This window comes from Eutrigla gurnardus (genome assembly GCF_963514095.1).
Source record: "Eutrigla gurnardus genome assembly, chromosome: 10".
Taxonomy (NCBI): Eukaryota; Metazoa; Chordata; class Actinopteri; order Perciformes; family Triglidae; genus Eutrigla; species Eutrigla gurnardus.
This window is the reverse complement of record NC_139924.1, coordinates 2,198,367-2,220,459: the sequence shown is the minus strand read 5'-3', so window position 1 is coordinate 2,220,459 and position 22,093 is coordinate 2,198,367.

Genomic DNA, 22,093 nt, shown 5'->3' with positions numbered 1-22,093 from the left:
AAGATACCTTGCAGCTAGCTAGTTTTTAAATTGGCGTCATGGCAGAGCCTGCAAAGAAAAGGAGTTTAATGTCCGATGAGGCGAAGAAAAGAAAACGGGAGCATGACAAAGAAAGAGCTTGTATGAGAGTGAATATCGGACCGGCTCACACTCGTTGGCGAGAGCTGAAGGAGGCTACAAAATGCAAGACGGATGGTGACTTGGCTTTGTTGCTGCAGGACTTGTAAATAATACCGGTAATCTTCTTTTTTCCAACAGTGTGCATCTGTGTACAATACATTGTCGATTATTTTATTGGCTCATGTTAGCTACGGCGTTAGCTATTGTGCTAAGTAACTGTCGCTATGGCTCATGTTAGCTAATCTTAGCTAAGGCGTTAGCTATTGTGCTAATATATATATAACTATCGCTATGGCTCATGTTAGCTAATCTTAGCTAAGGCGTTAGCTACTCTACCTTGTCACTGGACATCATTCAAATCGTTCACCGTTTCCAGAGCCGGTTCTGCATACAAACAAATAACGTGCGTGCGACGGTAGGCTGCGGTAGGCTAAATTATTTACGACGGCAGTAATGGACAATTCCCTTCCAACCTGTAGGGGTACCGAAGAGGAAAACTTCTTAAGTGTTGCTTTAAAGCTAGGGTCTACGATCCTGGAGAGCTAGCAAGAGAGCTAGCAAGAATTCAAAGTCGCACTTCCTCTAAGTTCCCCTCCCGTCAGTGCTCCGTCCAAAGCCACGCCCCCACAAACTTGAACGCGCATCTGGCAGTGAGACTCAGCAAGGAGGAGAGCCGACTTTGCCGACTCAGCCATTTCTGCCTCAGACTACGACTACCTCATGTCTCATTCATCAGTAAGCAAACTATTTTATTATTCTAATGATAATTCAAAAAAAAAAAAAGTACAATAGTATGTCTCTGCCGACCCAGAGGCTGCAGATTCAGCTTTCAAGCTAGCATGTAATGTTTAGCAATAATAACTTTAGATGTTTTGTGTTTGATGAACTCTCAAATGTACGTCACTTTGTATAAAAGCGTCTGCTAAATTACATGGTAACAATGTAATGTTTTTTTCCCCCCTGACAAACGTGAATTTTGTGTTCAAATATATCTGTTATTATGCTTGTTAGAGCTTTCACGACGAGAGCATTGGCTCTGATCCTAGCTACAGTCCGGGGCTGAGCACGTCTTCAGGCCCGAGGTCATCGAACAAGAAGAGGCCGTGCTAGAGGTGGTGCACCGGGTAGGAGCTGAGGAACTCGAGGTAGGACGTGGAGCAAGCCGGACTGCGACCGGAGAACACCTTCAACATGACGACATTGTGCGAGTGGAGAATCTGCAAGCTCAAAGAATTGCAGATGAGCAGGTAGCCTATCTAAAATAGCATTTTTAATTAATATTTTTCGGACCTCAACATCACCAATAACTATAAATGATGATGACCTGCCTTGTAGGCCTACTGTGAACACAAAAGTCCTCTTACAGGACAATAAAGATCTGTCCAAAAAAGTCTAATCTTCTTGATGAATTATTGTTTTACAGGCCAGAATTCAAACACTGAGCTTTGATGAATGCAAATATTTGCTGCAGACCTGCCTGACAAGGGACCCAAGCCTCATCTTTGATATCCTGCACATGTCAACATCAGGAGATGCTCCTCCACCAGGCCCTCCAGCTCCAGGTCAACCCACTTGGTGTGTGTGCCGCAACTGCCGTGACATGCCCACAGATATCGAAAGAAAGTGTTGTGGGCAACAACCTGACTCCTGCATTTCCATACTGCCTCACTTTGATGTATACATTCTGCAGGAGGGGGTCTTGCGACTTGCCAGAAGGATCTGGAACGATGTCCGGGCTGTGGAGGACCTTCCAACCCAGGGGAGAGTAATAAACAATTCCGCCACGCAGCATACCGGCAATATGTTGTGGCAATATGGGGCACTGGGAGCTGGGCACAGAGTAGTAATTCCTAGTTGCTGTGTTTGGAAAATAAGAGACCGCTACCCAGATCCACACGGACAGTATAAAGGTTTCATCCCCAGTAGAGTGTAAGCACAGTGCAATAAATAGCATTTACTTTTGAGCCCTGCCGTTTACACTGTGTACTGCTTTACATATTCCTGTAAAATTTGCACTGAGGTTTACAGTCTGTACAGTCCAAAGTTCTGTTTTTTATTGTAATTTATAATTTGTCTAGTTTGAATAAAATTTAGAAAATGATAAGTGCCTTTCCTTTACTGTTTCTGCATAAGCAAGCTATTAGATTTCTCACCTCCTTACATTCTAAATGAATGACAACAAATGTGGTCTAACACTTTTTATTATTTTATCAAAAAATAAACAAAAAAAATAGACCTAACAAATACTTTTAAAAACAAGAACACCTGAGTGTATCTACACACAAGAAAAGGTGTTTCCAGGGATGGCTGACAGGTCATGCTGTGCATGCGGCGTCATTGTCAGCTGTGGTGATCACTCCTTTGGCAGCGATTTACCTTTAGGAACAATATCAAAATTACACATCTGACAATAATTACTGTGTTTCAGAGACACACAATGAATAACAACACTTACAACTTTGTTTCCATTTCACATAGTAACAAACATTTATGACGTGTTTCATCCTTGGCTTTGTTTAGATAATTATTTTAGATCATAACTTATGATATCGATTTTTAAAATGACCTTTTGCACATAATTAGGTTTGAACTTCGTGATCAAGCTACAATATTGTAAGAAAACTCACATAGCCCTCTGCTGAGTCCACATGTCCACATGTCCTGCGGAACAAAAATTACACAGGTTGTGAATAATGTGGTCAATAACAATAGAAGCCATTTTTGCCCCATAACTATTTAGTAGTGATGTCCAAATGAAGCTTCGTGAAGCATTTTCTTTATTTTCTGAGCCCAATAGATGGCGCTCTCTGTTCAACAAAGGGTTGAAGGCCGATATATTTCCATTGCTTTCAACCCTTTGTTGAACAGAGAGCGCCATCTATTGGGCTCAGAAAATTAAGAAAATGCTTCACGAAGCTTCATTTGGACAACACTACTATTTAGCAATGGAGTCTGGCCTACATAGATGTATTTCGATAATACTTACAGAGAAGTCTTCATATGTATCTGCAGTCTTGCAACAGTACCAGAAGTGGTTGCAGATATCTTTACTCCACATCTGAAGGACGGTGCACCCCCTTTGTTGTCCTGCCTTGACATTGTAGCACAAATACATTTTTGGGATGTCAAATAGGTTTATGAGAAGATAATTGATGTAGATGATTTTTCAAAAAACATCCTGCTATATCTATCTACAGAGAGATCATGAACTTACTGCATTAATTTTTTTCCCCAAACTTTTGGACCCATGCCACATGTCCATGTGTCGGACGCCACAATCTTTATATTTCCCTTTGTTGTCTGTAGGACAGAAATAGTCAGAGGATATATGCTAAGTCATAATTCAACTCATTGTCCATTCATAATAATGTAAGTGATGATCATGTCATAGGACTAGATGCACAGAGTTGGATTGCTGAAACAATCTCCTACAGCAAAAAACAATAATAAACTTACTGAAGAGGGCTGATATCTGGGAATGAGCGTCTGTGCAGAATTCTTCTATGTTGAGTTCCTCACGTAGTGTCTCAAATGCTTGCATGAAGCCCTCCTTCTCCATGATGACAGAGTTCTGCATGGTTTCACGCTTGTCGATGTTGACCATGCAGATTATCTGTCTGGATTCATTGTCCATGGCAGTATAGGTACAATACTGTGCACAGAATCCAGGACTGTCCATGCGTGCATCTCCTTTGAAAATATATTAGAACAAAAACAGAATTTTTTTTTATAAGAACATTGTCCCAAATTTGGAATTTTATGCTGATCCAACTTTATGAAAAAACACTGTGCAATATGTCTGTCCAGCACTTCATATCTTACAAATAAATCCTCAGATAATATATTACATATTGTCCTACTTTTTTATGTCCGGCACGCTACCTTCCTGTTTGGGTCCTGGGCAGAACACACGCTGACAGGGAGAAGGAGATACTCAGCGAGCTGCTTCAGGCTGTCATGATATGCAATGGATGCAGGATGGCCAATTATGTCATCCTCAACCATGACTTTTGCTGCGTCGGGGAGTGTTGGTATGTCTGCCATAGTTTGATCTGGGGCATTGTCTGGAGCATCATGCACAGTGTCCTCCATGCTAATTTCCTGAAGTGATTCCAAGCAAATTGGAGTCTTGCTATCACCCAGTATAACAAAATGTGCTTCTGAACAACATTGTAGACCCTAGCTTTAACTGCGGCACAAATCGCAAGTTGGACGCGACGGACGTGAATGAGGTGAAATGTTTCATCTCTCGAGTTGAAATATGTCAAATTGAGCGACACCTTGGCATTGATGCTAAGGTGGGCAGACAGGATTGGTATTCATGAAGACATTTTACTGTTCATCCAAATGTTTCTTTAAGTTCTGAGACAAGCAGCATTGTTTTATTTTGTCTTTTTATCAGATTTATGTTTTGTATTGAATATTTACATCTTCACATATTTTAACATACACATAAATTTACATCTGGAGTTATCTATCGGTGGCACTGTTCTGTTGAAATAGCTTTAAGTTGTCATCTTGCATTGAATCCCCATGAATCTAATAGAATCTGCTTTAATCTAATGTTTGACTCCATAAAACTTCTCACATTGAAACGTTCCCTATTCCTGTGGCTCCAGTGTTTGTATAATTCAAATTTGGAGCTGCTGTGGGGATTGTCCTCTGTTCAACTACAGTAAATGACAAGGTCAGCATGATTGACCTACTGTAGTTATCCACGGAACCTACTCAATGTATCACAAGTTATAGCAGCAGAGTATGGAAATTCTGCGATAACACCATGCTGACATGCCACCTTTATCCTCAAACACGCTCATGAAATAGTTCAGTGCTGCCACTTCCCTCCCGTCAGCTCGTCTTTGTGGTGCTTTCTATGCTGATGATAGCCGGTGATGCTGAGCAGCTGGGTGCAGATCTCCATCAGAGGTCCGTCTGGGAGACAGATAGGGAAGGAGATATGTTTCTGCAGCAGAATGGCTGCAGGAATGTATAGCAACACCTCTTCTTCTTGCCCTGTGGATAAGGCTCATGGAGAGGTCCAGCCCCTGTCCCCCATGGGAATACCATGATACTATTTATTACCACATATGATGTTTATCAATTTAAAAGATAAATGTACAAGTGAAGAAAGTCTCAGGTTGTCGTAGGTTTGTTGTATTATTTACAGGGCTCTCAAATTTGCTGAGTTCAGAGTGAGATTTTGGCTGAGGGGCCAACATAGAGCCAACGTAGACAACACAAACATCCAAAATAGATACAAATGAGTTCATCCACCTCATCTCCGCAAAGATGCGGAGATGAAGGACAGATTGTGGTGAACGATCGCAGAGCAGTTGTGGATCGTGGACAATCATACTGCAGCCTGTTCAGGTCAGGTGGATCGCGGAGATGTGGGGTTCAGGTAGTGCTGCAAACTAGTCCTGAAGTCCATCTGGACCCAATCGTATATCGTAACCCCAATAGTATAAATTTTCAAGAAGTGACACGGTCACATAATCTCCTTCCTGCTGGAGTTTTGTGAATTTTCAATTAATATGTATTCAAAAACGAATTATCTCGGTAATTTCTCTGTGTGAGAAATAGGTGAAGCGTGTAACAGGTTGAAATGTGTCTCTCACCCAATGCCCATTTGAGACTTGAGAGCCTTGTATGTACACACATTCAGGCCCGGCCCTAACCAATCTGGCACCCTAGGCAAGATTTTAGGTAGCGCCCCCCTTGCATCGGCAGTGTAGTGTATATACTCACAAGAAACCGAATAGCTTTGTCTTTGACCTTTTTTTTACTTAAAGAAAGCAAATTCACAATCAGAATAGTTAACAAGATAAAAATATTATGAATAAATAAATGAATAAAAAAAATAAAAATTGAATATATGAAATACAATCATTTTTACATACATTCATAAATAGCCTTAAGTATAAGATCTAACTAAACACAAAATAAAACGTGTCATCAAGTTGCATAAAATAAATTAAAAATACAATATAAATAAGGCAACAGGAGGACCACTGATGCTGCTGCATCATGGCTGGGTTGTGCTGCTGAGGTGGAGGCAGCAGTGGTAGATGTGGTAGATGGGATTTAGAAACTTCAACAGTGCATCTGAAGAGAGGAGTATGTGACACCATTGAGTATTACAGTCTAATAATAAAAACATATGATTCCAGGAATAAAATGAAATGATATAATATAAATGAAAAACCAAAGAGATATATGTATGATGTTAACTGATATGCAAATTAGATTAGATTCAATTTATAGTCATCATTACAGTGAAATGCTGAATAGCAGAATGCAAAGTAGCAGTAATATATCATATGAGAATGTTATGTTATGATTATCTTTGACCGAATCACAGCAGTGCTGATATTCAAAACAGCATTCTCTCTCATGTTATATTGCTTAATTAACATTAATGATGTGCACTTTAACAACTAGGCTTACAACTATAATATATAAAGGGGTGGAAAAGTGACTATTACCAGCAGGGCAAACGTTAGCTAACCAGAAGGCAATAAAAATGTAAACACCTGCTTAAAAGATCTAATACAAATGTCCCTGAGGAATGTAAGGTGGGAGTACTTTACCTAACGTTACATTATTACTTTCCATAACAACTTAGCCCCCTCCACAATATTAACTGACGTTAGAACAGTCAACTAACATTACCTATTTATTGATTAGCAATTAGCGAATCATGTAACGTTAGCTTAATGCTAAAAAGCCAGGTTACTATCTGTAACAGACAAATAATTTCATGTAACGTTACCTCTGTCTTTTTCTCGTTTCTCCTCCTTCTTTTCTTTTTTTTCTTCCCTAGGCACCGGACAGTTTTGGCCGTTTTTCGACATCTTGTGTTGATTTTTTGATGTGGTGGCGACGTCCAAAAATAATCATGATACGGGAAGGGAGGGGGCGCACCGTGCGGGGGAGGGGGGGCGTAATATTGTAACAAATATTATTTCTATTAAATAGGCTTTTTTTTTTTTTTTTACCATTTGTGGTAAAAAAAAAAAAAATTGTAAAAAATCCGTCCTTAGGCAAATGCTAAGTATCTGATGGGAAGGGATTTGATGTGTAATTTTGGCATTGTATTGTGTTCAGAACCAGATGGTATCAAAGTATTGAAAAAGACAGAACTTGGTTTCAAATGATTAAAGATAGCTCAAGCCCACTCCTATATGCATACGAGTGGAAACTAATGTCCAACAACGCAGCTTCTATCAATAATGATCTCACCACATTTGCACACACACACAGTAATGCAGCAGGAGATTACATGCAGGAGCAGTCATTACACTGCACTTCGCACGTAAACGTAGGGATAGACAGAGATTTTGAGAAAGTATGGTATGAAGTACATAAAGAACCAGAAAAGTTATGTTTGAAGCATTTCTATTGGACAGATGAATGTTCTGCTGTGTCAGTGACTCTCTCCCCTTCTCAGGAGAGCGTGTTTCTAGGTGACGCATCTTCAAAACGTTGACGTAAACAAACACAAGGTACGGCGCACGCATCTCCCCCTCCCACCTTGACTGAAATGTGATGTGTGTCGGCCCTCGGCTTGCTCGGCAGCGGGGCGCACCGGCCAACTCGGGCACTCGCAGATCCGTTTATAAATACTCCACAATATTAATTTAATCACTTGTCATTATTGTTGCTTATTACTAATGCAAAACAAGTTGCATTTAGTGCTGTGATGCCGTCGGCATAGGTTTCTGATGTTTTTAATTTTGCAGAACGTGTTGTAAGGACGAATGCGGTTCAACCGTTTGCATAAATTAAATGGGTTTAGCCACGTACACCAAAATCCTGCTCAGACGTAACACTTGCTGTTTCCCATATTTTGCATGCTCAGCTTCCTCCCACAGTCCAAAGGCATGCATGGGGATAGGTTCATTGATGACTCTAAATTGCCCGTAGGTGTGAATGTGAGTGTGAATGGTTGTTTGTCTCTACATGTTGGCCCTGTGATAGACTGGCGTCCTGTCCAGGGTGTACCCTGCCTTCGCCCAATGATAGCTGGGATCGGCTCCAGCCCGGCGTGATCCTGAATACAGGATAAGCGGTAGATGGATGGATGGATGGAGAAAACATCTCATCAATCTGCTCAAAGATGGCTTGGATATCATACAACGTTGATGGAAATGGCCTTCATGCACAGGTGAAAGCTGCACTTCCATCACCACCTACTGCATTCCAGCATCACCTGAAGACTGGGTGATCATCAAAAATCACAGGAGAAAACCCTGGAAGCAAAGACACTACACGGATCCCTTCCAAGTTCTCCTGACCACGAAGACAGCAGTGCATTCAAATCAAACACATTCCAAGTCCGGAGGGAGAAGATCCTGTCACTGGTTCAACTAAGAGGGATGAAATAACACCTTCCTCCACCAGTAGTATGCCAAGCTCCAACAAGTGACAGCTGTGTCAGTGAGTAGTCAATCGCATCACCACAACCTAACACCCCGGTGCGAGGGGAGGAGTGCAGATTGGGTCCTGCCCGCACTCCGAGCTTCAATACACGTCAAGAAGGTGTGACAGTTGTGGTGACGTAGGAGACGTTCTCTGTCCAACAATGAAGCCATGGCACCCTTTCAGGTTGCATGGTTGGAGTTTGAGAGAAGAAGCATGTGTGTTACTATCACTAACTAGTAATGGCACTTTTCCTCATCTGTGAATTACAGCCTTTGGAAAAGTCCTCCACACAACAAAATCATCCACGAAGATGGTGACGACGATGATGTGTTCCCAGAGCTGCCTCAGAGTGGAGAATATCTTGTCAATGGCAGACAAAGGAACACAGGCAAAGACAAACAGAGGAGGAGAGATACTGTGAGTACAGAAATCAATCGCACGACCAGGAGGTATGGTTATGACATGGAGGAGGAGACCAGCAGTAAGAAGGAGTCTCCGCAGGTCAAGTCTTCCTGGTCGGAGTCAATGAACCAGCTGATAAGGAAACTAGACCACCTTAATCTAGACATAGAGGGGGCTCTGAGTGCAAACTCCTCCCCCTCCGACACACCCTGCACCCTAGGATGCTTTTTCAAAGTCCACGTTACAACAAGCCCTGAATGAGCGAGTTCTCCAAAGACCAGACAGAGGGAATCATAGCTGTGTGCTTGCAGGAGCCTGGACACTCATTCTCAGCAGAGCACCCGTGGACCCAAGTCCACAGGTTCATGAAGCAAAGGGTCTGTGCCCTATTCTCAATCTGGACTCCTGTCCTCTACTCACTATCCTCGCAACTGTTCTTGATTTCGGGCTGAAAGTCCTGGATCTCCTACGCATGGTGAAGCACAAACCGAGCTCCATCACCTTCTCACACTACAACCGTCCCTCCGGATCTGGTGGACATTCTATAATTAATGAGAATTCAGATGATGGAGAGTCTTCACTGGAGGAGCCCACAGAAAAGGAGAAGATCAATGTAGAGGATGAGAAGATGGCTGCAAACAAAGCTAAGGATGACAAAGATAGTGATGAGGATTGTTTGTAAGGAATGAAATCATGTGTCTTCTATGAGTTAGAAGGACAGCAAAAGCTCTCAGGGACTAAAGGCGGGTCCACACCGCACCGACTGCCCGACTCGCGTTGGTAAATGAAGTCGGGCTACTTAATATGGCCGACTCGAATGGCGGATTACACATTTGAATCGGCTGAAATGAACGCCGACGTGGGCCGATTCGAGCGACCACGCCAAGGAGACTCATGTCACTGACGCCGACTCTCTCAAAGACGCACAGCTGGCAAGTCAATATGGGTCTATGGACACTGATGAGTGGTTCAAACACCACATTCTGGACAAAGTTCTCCGTCTACACAAACAACGGAACAATGCTTCTCTGATGACACATCACAAACAACTGTATAAAAAGCCCTTCTCAAGATTGAAGGAGTCTTAAGGAGTCTGACCAAGTCTGGCCAGATAGTTTGCTCTGAAGCTGTATGTCGGTGATGCGGTCCGCTTGGACACCCTGTTTGCGAGGGCTTTGACTTATTAGACTTTGTCTGTTCACAGTCTGTCTGTAGCGACTGCTAGCCTGTTTTGGACTCTTTATAGAATAAATTACTAAAAGCTCTGTTAGGAGTTGTATTCTTATTTCTCATCAGGTGATCATAAACTGATTTCCACCACATTTACAACCTGTCTGTCAGAACTGATGGATGATGCATGACACAAAGGGTTATTGTACTTTATTTATATAAAAAGATATAAAGATATTATAATTAAATTACAAATATGTACATTATATATAATATAGTTGAAATGAATAAAAACACACACCATTTTTAAATAACAAAAAATACAATTAAATGAGGATGGACAATGTACACTAACTGAAACTGAACAGGATTGAAAATAAAAATAAATAAATAAATGAAAATAAAAAGTCATGGAAAAATACAAGACTATAATAACTGACACACCACTTATCAGTGTACAAACACTACTAATCAATGTCACACAATGGAAGGAGAATGAACAAAACAGGGAGAGAACAAACTCTTTCTGAAGTTGCAGCCAGGTTGGATTCACTCGGGGAGGATTTGGAGAGATGAGAACTGGAGATGGTGGAGGCCAGTGGCGCCGCCAGCCGGAATCCTGTACGCACTGTGCGTACTTCTTTTGAATTTGGAAAAAAAAAATAATAATCAGCGGGCTAGATATTTAAATTATGCAAATCAGCGGGTGACACCAAACAACGTCTGCCCAAGCAAGTCAGAGCTTTTCTTTCGCTCACACAGTGACCTGGAGAGACGCAGCCGCATTTGAGAGGACGATCGCTCGTGTGTGGGCAATTGCGCATAGCGTGTGTTGGCCCCTCTCCACTACAAAATACAGCTCGGCTCTGATCACTGTGGGCCGAGCCGATGCATGTCTCTCTCCCCGGGCCGGGAGAGTTATCATACCGTACTGTGCGTGTGTGTCCGAGCGTGTGTGTGCGTGGAGTGCTCACAAGCGTGCGCTTGTGTTTAGGGCGGGGATGGAGGGCACAAAAAAAATATTTGCACCGGGGCCTATCACCATGATATACGCTACTGATTTCACTGATACTGAAAACATTCGATTTTGTCTTAAAAAAAGTATTTTTCCATTTGTTGTTGTATTTGCCGTTTCTGTGCGTACATTGAAATTGAATCCTGGCGGCGCCACTGGTGGAGGCCATTATGAACATTGCAGATATGGACTAATGTGGATGCTCCACTGTCTTCACTACAGAATGGAGAGATATAGAAGATCTTTTGTACCCACAGGCTTCACGCTTAAAGTTTTCGCTTAATGGAAAATGGGCTGTCTGAGAATTGAATTTCCTTTCAGGGATAAATTAAGTTATAAATGTGATATAACACACACACACACACACACACACACACACTACTAAACATGTATACATAGTATATATATGCACACACTTACATAACAGTACAACTTACCTAAGGGATAGAACCTATGCATCACAGGCAAGGCAAGAGAAGGCCTCTTCCGTTGGTGGCCCTCCAACACACAGATGGTGGAACCATCGCTTGCAAATGTCACACTGAATCTGGAAAAACAATGAATTTGGGTTTATACTAGGGCTGCACGATTCTGGAAAAAATGTGAATCACGATTTTTTTGCTTAGAATTGAGATCACGATTCTCTTGCACGATTTTTTTCCACAAAATGTTTATTGCACTGATGAACTTTAACAAAACAAAAAAACTTTGTTGCTTTGGCAGAGGCATAGTAGTAGTTCTATCATTGGAAGATAAGTCATTTTTACAAAAGTAAAAAAAAAAAAACACACGCTTGGTGGGCTGCCACTAGAGGATGATTGACAGGCACTCTCCTTCATACAATATCGCGTACACTTCATGGCTGCACCTGATTGGACGATCGCTTTCACAGCTGTCCTGTCTGCTCCGGAGTTCACGCAGACCAACATGGCGGCTCGTTTGGAAACTTTCTCTTATTTTACGAAAATAGTTCACCGAAAGGTGTTTCTGAAAACATTTTAAGCGAGAAATAAGCTATGCAGTTGCTGAATCTGTCTTTATTTTAGATCGACAACATTCAGTTTAGAAGATTTTCGCGAGCGTTCCCGAGGCGGCGAGTTGAGCCCGGCGCCTCTGATTAGCATAAAGTAGATTCAACTTCAACTTTAGGCAAATGAGGAGCGGCCAACTCGCGCGCCGTCTCGACATTCGCCGCGACGCTACCAGAATGCATTACACAGCTTTTCACATAGACAATGAATGGGACGCGGGGAAACACCGCTGCATGTGGACACGCACCATCACTCTTTCCAAACACTCAACTGCAGGCGGCTTCCTCCACCGAATCACGTGTTGTAAAGACGCTTTACCATAGGTTGAGGGGCGGCAGTGCTGCGTTTGGGGGCGCTTCAAAAAAATCCGGAAGGAAATAGGAGCATTTGTGATGCAGCTCGAGATATAAAATGCTTCAGAATCGCCGTGTGTAGAAATGAGATCACGTGTATGTGTGAATCGAGATCGCGATTTTTTAACGATTTTTTGTGCAGCCCTAGTTTATACTAAGATGTCTTGGTAAAGATGCTGTACATCTTCATTCTAGCGTATCGATGTTACATTGTTTAACACATTTCATGTGGAATTTAAATATTAAAATCTTGTTAAAATAGAAAAATCAAACATAATGCTACAACAGAAATCGCAATATTTTTGTTAAAACAGAATAAATGTTTCATGCATTCTAGTTTTTAATTGATTTTGTTACCCAATTCTGGTCTGTGTCATGCTCCTCTTCCCCACAGTAGTGACACCGGTCTTTGAGGTCATCTATTAAGAAAAAAAAGGGAGGGAAACTTTTTATCAATCAATTTTCAATTTATCAATTCAGTGATGGTTTTTAATTTGGCTATCTATCTATCCATCTGGGTCATTCCGTGTCATTTCATCAAATTTCTGGAAATCTTCCCACCTGACCATCTCAGAATGTCCTGAAAAAATTCAAGTACAAAGACACACTTGTTACTAGGACAAATCCAAAATATTAGGTCTCTACTGTCAATACTTTTCTCATGAAACATCATTGAATGAAGGGTAGTTTAGACGGTTTTTGGCATCATGCTCTGAAAAGCCATTTTTAAACAGCAATATCTGGAAAACTATCTCACCTGTGGCCTTCAAATTTTCTACAGTGTATATCTGTTACTAATAGCCTCCAGACATGAAATATCAGGGGTGTAGCTCAATGATAACCTAGTATGGTAGGTACTTAAAATTAGGCTTTTTGAAATAAAGTAGTACATTTGAAGAGTGGCTGAGCTCCCATTTTTGCAGATAAAAGACTTCTATCACTTCTGCCTCTATCTCTGGTGTTAGCTTAAACATTCTACAAAATATGGTTTCTCTTAGATTATTAGTTTCACAGATATTAAGGCTCAAAAATGGAAGTAAACACATCTTTGCCCAACTTCAGAGTCATATTCCAAAAAACTGACAACACGCATCAGGTCCAAACTTACTTATTTTGAAAGATCATATTCTTGATTTTTTAAAATCCTTCCTGACATTGGTGGGGTTTTGTGGCCGTTTTTGGTACTGCATGTCTTATTATCCTACCAGTAAACATCACAGGAGGGCAATTCAAATGTGTTTTTTACCATTTACCAAAGACTTACATGTGACTAAATGCTACTGATAAATTTAGCCTTACGAAAACATTAAAATGTAGCACAGTTGTAGTTACAGAGGCAATAAGTCCTTGAATGTGAGTTAAACATGCTGAAAGCAGCTTTTAATGTCTTATGAACAAATATAGCATGGGCGAGCGGTCATAATAAGCTATAAATGCAGTGCATGCCCAAGCCCTTCAATAAAAATAATTGAAAATATTAATCTGGCAGTGCGTTCAATTATACAATACCTTAGTTCTACTGTTTTGGTCTTAAATCCGTGCCTAATCTGTCCGTTTCGCTTGCGAAAAGCTGGAAAGCTGACAGCTTGTTTCGCGCATGCGCACTGTGACACCGAGTGGTACAGTTACTGCTAAAGGCCGTGTTTACTGTAGATGAGCATTTTGAATGGCAAAAAAGCTGTCAGTGAAGCAGCTTATCTGCCAACGCGCATGCGCAAAAATGACTTGTTTGAATTGTTCAGCGGGAAACTGTCAGTGGTTCATTCATTGTGTAGCCTGGTCAAAATGACTGAAAATATTAATTATATTCAGGCTTTGCGTTCAGTGCCGTTTTCGCGGAGACCTTTTGAGGAAAAGAAAGCTATAATTTCAAGTGGTCGGCCTACTCCTGAAGTAAATATCACAAAGACTGCAAAGAATTCCGTCCGTCACTTTCAAGCTAGCGCGTATGAGAAACATAAATGGCTAGCTAGCCGACCCCCCTCCCGTCAAACGATCCGGTCTGACAGCGACATATTGCCTGTTCATTCATGAAAACCATCTCGAAACACTCTCAGTCAAACAAGGTGGGGAATGAGAAATCTGCGGCGCTACTAGCCTAGTTCGTTTTAAAAACACACCGGCAGCAGCGCCTACTGATCTGAGACGTGTCAGTGAGTTACTGTAAATGCTGTGCGGAAAACCAGCTGTGGTCTGTGATTGAGGTGCAGACGGGTGAGTTTGGAGCTGACGAGAGGATCGCGCTGACGACCGCTTCGTTACATTTTTCTCATTGAAAAACTATACAACTGGCATTTAGATGATGTTCTCCATAAAAAAAATAAGTGAAATACTGTAATAACAATTCGGTTTTAGTATTCAACCGCTTATAGTGATCAAATGTAGGCTACTCTGGACCAACGTGATCACTACAAGCAGTTTCCACTGTAGTAGTTTAAAACCATATTATATTTTTATTAAAAAATATAATGCCCCCCCCACGGGCGCGCATGGTTATTGACACTTCAGCATGACCACAGTAAAAGGTCACCGCTCGCCACTGAAATATAGTATAATATTGAAGACTGTACATTTTGTCATACTTTAAGTATATAAATTACACAACTAAACCAAATAATAATCTTAATTTGAGCATAAAGATTTTGAATTACAGTAGAAAAGTCTCCAAAGTTTGATATTGAATAGTTGAACAGTTTGTCTCTATATGCTCACTATGAGACAATATGTGAGTTATGATCAGAAATGGTGGATAGGAAGTATCAGAGATGTTTCAGATCAAGATGAAGATGTACTGGTTCAGTTCATGCACCCACATGGCCCTGCCAAGAGTTTCTACTGGCCAAGAAGAGAAGATGTGCAATGTCCCACTGCAGCATAGAATTGCAAGATTTGACGTGTCCTCTACAGTAACTGGGTGCATGTATGCCATCAAAAAAGAGATGTACATTAGACAATTTCTAAAGTGACTGCCAAATTAATGAATGTGACGAAGGAATTGGATCTAAAAGATGAAAAATGTGTCATCCCTCACAGTGAGCATAGAGACAAACTGTTATTCAATATCAAACTTTGGAGACTTTTCTACTGTAATGTAAAATCTTATGCTCAAATTAAGATTATTATTTGATTATTATTTGATTTGGTGAAAAAATCACTGTGACAAAATGAGGCAAAACACCCTCCTGATTTTTTAATATGATTTTAACAAGAATATGATCTTTCAAAAAAAGTAAGTTTGGACCTGATACGTGTTGTCAGTTTTTTGGAATATGACTCTGAAGTTGGGCAAAGATGTGTTTACTTCAATTTTTGAGCCTTAATATCTGTGAAACTAATAATCTAAGAGAAACCATATTTTGTAGAATGTTTAAGCTAACACCAGAGATAGAGGCAGAAGTGATAGAAGTCTTTTATCTGTAGAAATGGGAGCTCAGCCACTCTTCAAATGTACTACTTTATTTCAACAAGCCACATTTGAAGTACCTACCATACTAGGTTATCATTGAGCTACACCCCTGATATTTCATGTTTGGAGGCTATTAGTAACAGATATACACTGTAGAAATTTTGAAGGCCACAGGTGAGATAGTTTTCCAGATAATGCCGTTTAAAAATGGCTTTTCAGAGTATGATGCCAAAAACCGTCTAAACTACCCTTCATTCAATGACGTTTCATGAGGAAACTTTTGACAGTGGAGACCTAATATTTTGGATTTGTCCTAGTAACAAGTGTGTCTTTGTACTAAATTTTTTCAGGACATTCTGAGATGGTCAGGTGGGAGGCATTTGATGAAATGACACGGAATGACCCATCTATCCATCTATCTATCTATCTAGTCATAACATTTAGGTAACTTTTGACAAATTCAGATAACTTCAAAGGAGGCCTTTAAAGCATATCAGGACAATTCTTTGGGTTGCTTAAACATCCTGCAATAGCATATTACTTACCAGTCTTTAGGAGAAGAGTGGTTGAAATTTGCAGTCTGAGCTCATTTACTGCCTTCTTGGTGGCTGGAAAAGATACTTTTTGCCCTTTCAAGAGTTTTTCAGCAAACTGAAAAAGACATAGCAAGATGTTCACATTACATAAAGGTTACAGTTTTATTAACAGAGACAAATTCGCTGTCAGAGAATAATAGTTATATATACATATTTGTTTTTGACGTTAGTTCTGTTAAAAACTTTGTTTTGGGTAACATTTTATATGAAAAAATCTAGTACAATATAGCATAATATTATGTTGAGGACATTGCTCTGGATAGGAAACATACTTTCGGGCAAAAACTCCACATGATGTTGCATCCTTTTGTGTGGGATGTGGGACAGTCTCACACTTCCACCTTGAGACATTGCACCCCTTCCCTCGCATTAATGCCCTGTAGACAGGGAGACATAGGTTAAAATATTATAGCAATTCTGTCACACAGAACATTTTTTTTTGTTTGTTTTATTTTCAATTGACAGTGAACATACTTACACGTTGAAATCTTTATTTGCAACAGCTGTCCATACCTTGTTATCTCCAGCCATGTCTTCATGTCACTTGTGGACTCCCCGAGTGGATCCAGGAAGAGGGTCTTCTTTTCTCTGGGGTAGATGACCTATAGTTAAAATAAAATAAAATTACATGTTGTCTTATGAAACATATGCACTGAAGCTTTCTTCAGTTATATAATGCAGTTGCAGACTCATATGATAATTAATCATTTTTACCGCTAGTTTCCAGTGGTGATGCTCATTTATGATCCCCACAATAATGTCATACTGCTGGGGTTTCATCTTTAACAAAAAATGTTGTAAGAATGTCAATGTCTACAAGACATGAACTAAAATGTGAAAAGATTGCTCCAACAGTTGCTTAAAGAAATAGCTCACTGAAAATATTAATATTTCAATTCTAATAAATAAAGATACTTGGATTCAGATTCAATATACCTTGAGTCTTTGAGTGCCTCTGTTCCACATTTTGGTCATGGAATAGGAATCTATGAATGCTGCTTTTCCTGTATTTAGGCCATTGCATTCATTGACCATGACAGAGAGGTATGCATTGATTGCCTTAAGAAAAATTAAATATAATATATTATTTTCCAGGACCAAATATTGCTAGCTCTATAGCAGTCTTACAAAATATGCAACCCCATACATGCAAATGTAAATCATGTTAAAATAAGAACATTGTACCTCACTTTCCATTTCCATGTTGGGACCAACTTGGTAAATGTCCCAGTAAAATATTTTGTAGGCCCCTATTTTTGAGAGGAGGACATGGACCTTTTTTCCCGCCCAGGCATCTTGTACGTCTGCAAGAAACAATGAAAAAAAAATTATAAGAATAATAAATACAAATGTGTATATATGTATATATATATATACACACACACACACACATTAGTTTACAATGAAGAAATCTTACATTTCTCGGCAACAGCTTGTGTGTATTGACTTGCTGATGGTGCGGCAGCTGACAGTGGTGCGGTGGGTGGTGGTGCTGCTGCAGAGGATGGGGCTGCAGCTGACAGTGGTGCGGTGGGTGGTGGTGCTGCTGCAGAGGATGGGGCTGCAGCTGACAGTGGTGCGCTGGGTGGTGGTGCTGCTGCAGGGGATGGGGCTGCAGCTGACAGTGGTGCGGTGGGTGGTGGTGCTGCTGCAGAGGATGGGGCTGCAGCTGACAGTGGTGCGGTGGGTGGTGGTGCTGCTGCAGGGGATGGGGCTGCAGCTGACAGTGGTGCGGTGGGTGGTGGTGCTGCTGCAGGGGATGGGGCTGCAGCTGACAGTGGTGCGGTGGGTGGTGGTGCTGCTGCAGGGGATGGGGCTGCAGTTGACAGTGGTGCGGTGGGTGGTGGTGCTGCTGCAGGGGATGGGGCTGCAGCTGACAGTGGTGCGGTGGGTGGTGGTGCTGCTGCAGAGGATGGGGCTGCAGCTGACAGTGGTGCGGTGGGTGGTGGTGCTGCTGCAGGGGATGGGGCTGCAGCTGACAGTGGTGCGGTGGGTGGTGGTGCTGCTGCAGGGGATGGGGCTGCAGCTGACAGTGGTGCGGTGGGTGGTGGTGCTGCTGCAGGGGATGGGGCTGCAGCTGACAGTGGTGCGGTGGGTGGTGGTGCTGCTGCAGGGGATGTGGATGATGGAGCAACCACTGAAGCTTTTACTTGCTTTTTGTCTTCCCAGTGTGGCACCTTTGGTGTGGCAGCTATGTAGGCCTTTAAATGGTCACTGATTTTGGGGAAGACAGCCCCCTTGTCATCCACAAGATCGACACTTTTCCCCTGGATTGCCACAATCGTGTACGGTCCCAAAAAATTGGAATCCAACTTCCCCCCTTCCTCTGTTGGTTTCTGATGTTTTGTCTCCAAACTTTGTCCCCAACTTTAAAGACAAGTGTTTTGCCACTAGAATGAATGAATACATGAATTAGTTAATGACAATCACATATATGTAGTTTTTGTTTGTTTATTCCAAGCCCTTTTTAAATATTCCTGCAGGGCAGTCTCTCTGCATAATTTAACTACATCAAATCAGATTTCTTACACCTAACTACTGACGTAACTCATGATACAGAGGACAATAAAATACAAAGTCTAACTCATTTTCAATTTCATTAACATCTCTGGAATGTTTTCATCCCTATTCTGTAACATTTGTCCTTTTATGTTTAACTTACCTTGAGTTTATTTTGGCCCTTGTTTTTTCTTGTCCTTTGACAATATTTTCTTTTGAACAAAGAGTAGACACGGTCGCGCACATCCAGTTCAAAAGGTGCTGGCCTCAAAATTGTAGACAGGAAAAGCAAGAAGAGGAGACCGCACACATCAGCTCCCTTATGTGCAGATTTATTAGCACATCAATAGTAACGTTTCAAGCTCATAGCTCTTCATCCGACTAACTCATACACATCAGACGCCCCGTTTTTAAAACCTGCCCCTGAGGGTCACATGGTGAGTCACATGGTAAAGGGAAAGTATAAAACAGAACCCATCTTGTGCAAAACCAAAACATACAAAAATCTGTCAAAAACTCCATCATAATTAAATAGACCAACACCCATCAGGCCGACTGGTCGTCATACAGATCTAATGAATTAGAGGCGCCTCTAGTAATAGGATGGCTAATTTTCAAAGTCTAGGACAAGGTTATCACATTTTATACATTTTAATCATGTTTAAAGATTTAACATATTTTAAAGTTCAATTACCTATAACCTTGAGCTAGATAAGGAACAATCCAACCACAAAAAAATGGAAAAGTTAACAATATATAGAAGACCAAACATGCATATAATCCAAACAGTAGAACTCCCTCATGATAAGTGTAACATGAGAAGTGACTACTATAATGATCATACGCAGAACAACTCAGGAACCACATATCACACAAAAATGGAATATAAACAATAGAAAATAGCAAATAGGAAATAACAACAAATACAATATTTTCTTTTACAATTTTCAGGACGTCTTGCTGTCTCTCTATGTCCTGTGACAGGTCCTCCTCAGCAAACTGTACATCCTCCACAGTGCTGTCAAGCTTTGAACAAACACATTTGCTGTTATAATTAAACACTTATAAATCTGAGTTTTGCACCTGCATTATTACTAGGTCTTGATAGACAACAAACCAACCTCGTACTGTTCAGGAACCTGTGTGGGATACCGGGCCTCTCTCCCAAACATCATAAAATAGGGAGAGTATTTTTGTATTTTTGTAAACTGTTTTTTGGTTCGGAGACCAAACATCACGGCATCCAGATACTCATCCCATTTATCTGGATGCCCGCCAACTACTTTGCTCAGGGCTCTGAGAATAAAGGACATTTCAAAATATTGATACATGTGATTAGAATAATATATTAATGGGAAAGAGATTTTCCCATTAATATAGTTTACTTCCAGAAACACTACTTCAATTCATAGTTTATAAATATACATTTGAGAGATTTCTAAACTATCAAAATATGTGATATCAAAGGCACTCAGTGCCTCTTTTTAAAAACGTTTTATTAAATCAAGCACAAGTCTTGTAACATATATTTTTTGGAATTTGGATGAACTAACCTTTATGGGGGTATATTCAGCAGGCTTTTTTAATGACACCCCGCCAGCCTGGCATGATGTACATTGGGAAACCTGATGATGACAAGTCAAAGGCAACTGATCAATGAACACATGTAATGTAAATACCAGGGTAAAGATTTTTTTTTTTTTTTTTTTTAAGACGAAAAAAAGAGCCATTTTAAGTCATTATAAGCCTCATCATAGAATAATTACATATGGTTTGGACACATTGTGAACTTACCCACTTGTTGATGTCTACAGACATCCCTGGCCAGTAGAATCTTCGGGAGATGCTCTCGTGTTTTGGTCTGGCCAGTGTGTGCCCCAATAGGACTATCGTGAAAGTCCTGAAAAATGTTAGTGGCTTCATCAGCACCACAGACCACCTTGGTCTTTAGGCTTCTGGCTGTGCCTTTGTATCGCCAGTAGTATAGCTCTCCTCCTAAATGGAAGCAATAAACAGTTGGATTTGCAAGATATTGTAGTGAGGGAGCGGCGTGGGGCGGAGGAACTCCCCGGAGTGGGGGGCAATCAGGGGCTGATGCAGTTCACCTGGGAGGGGGAGGAGACTGACGGGGGTCAGTGGCAGGGAAGAAAAGAGGCAGAGGAAAAGACGGCGGGGAGGAGAGACGGGAGGACGTGAGCGCCGTCGGCCGGAGCTTTTTGGGAGCCAGTGGCACTGTGGCGGGTGGGTGCTGTTCGCAGCTTATAGTGCTGCCGGCAGTGAAGACAGCTGAGTAGGGGAGTTCGTCGTGTTGATCAGTTCTAGCGAGGGACCAGGGGAGTAGCCGTGCCTTACCTGTGCTCTCATGCAGCGGCCACATCAGTGACGCCGACCACGCTGAACGACTCCACGCCTGCCAGCTGAGCGGCCTGTTCTCCGGTGCACAGCCCAGTTCCATTGCCTAGACCCCACGGGGGGGTCTCGTCACCAGACCATTGCGGGACAGGATAAGTCCTTTATTTTAATGATCTACATATAAACTTACTTGTAGTCTTGTCAGTTAATGTCCGAGTGTTATATGATTTCCCTTTTAAAAGGTTTTTAATGAACTGACGTCAGTGTGCCAGTGGCCTCGTTAAGGGCAGCCCATTACTCTTGCAGCGCTCTACCTCCCCCTAGTGTTAAGAGTGGGGTTCGACCCGATATGTTGGTCCCTAAGGAGCCAGTGTGCTTTTGAGCTCCCCTGGTGTGTAGTGTGATACCTGTTCTGGTTGCTGTGCAGTGATTTGTGTGCAGTGTCCCCTTTTGGGTGTGTTCTCTTGTATGCAGTGTTGGTGTCCCGGATGGTGGAGTACCTGCCTGACCTGCTGGAGCTGCCCTCATTGGTCTGCTGGGTGCAGACGTCCAGGGACGGCGCTACACCGGGGCTAGGGGGTGCTATAGCCCCGTCAAAAATGTGTGTAGCCCCAGTTAAAGGAGTCATCACCAGGAAATCGCAATTTCTCTTGTTAAAACATGCATATCTGTGTTTGACCTCAGTTGAAACTTGCCTGAAAGGCTGGAGTTTGAAAGTGGCGCCG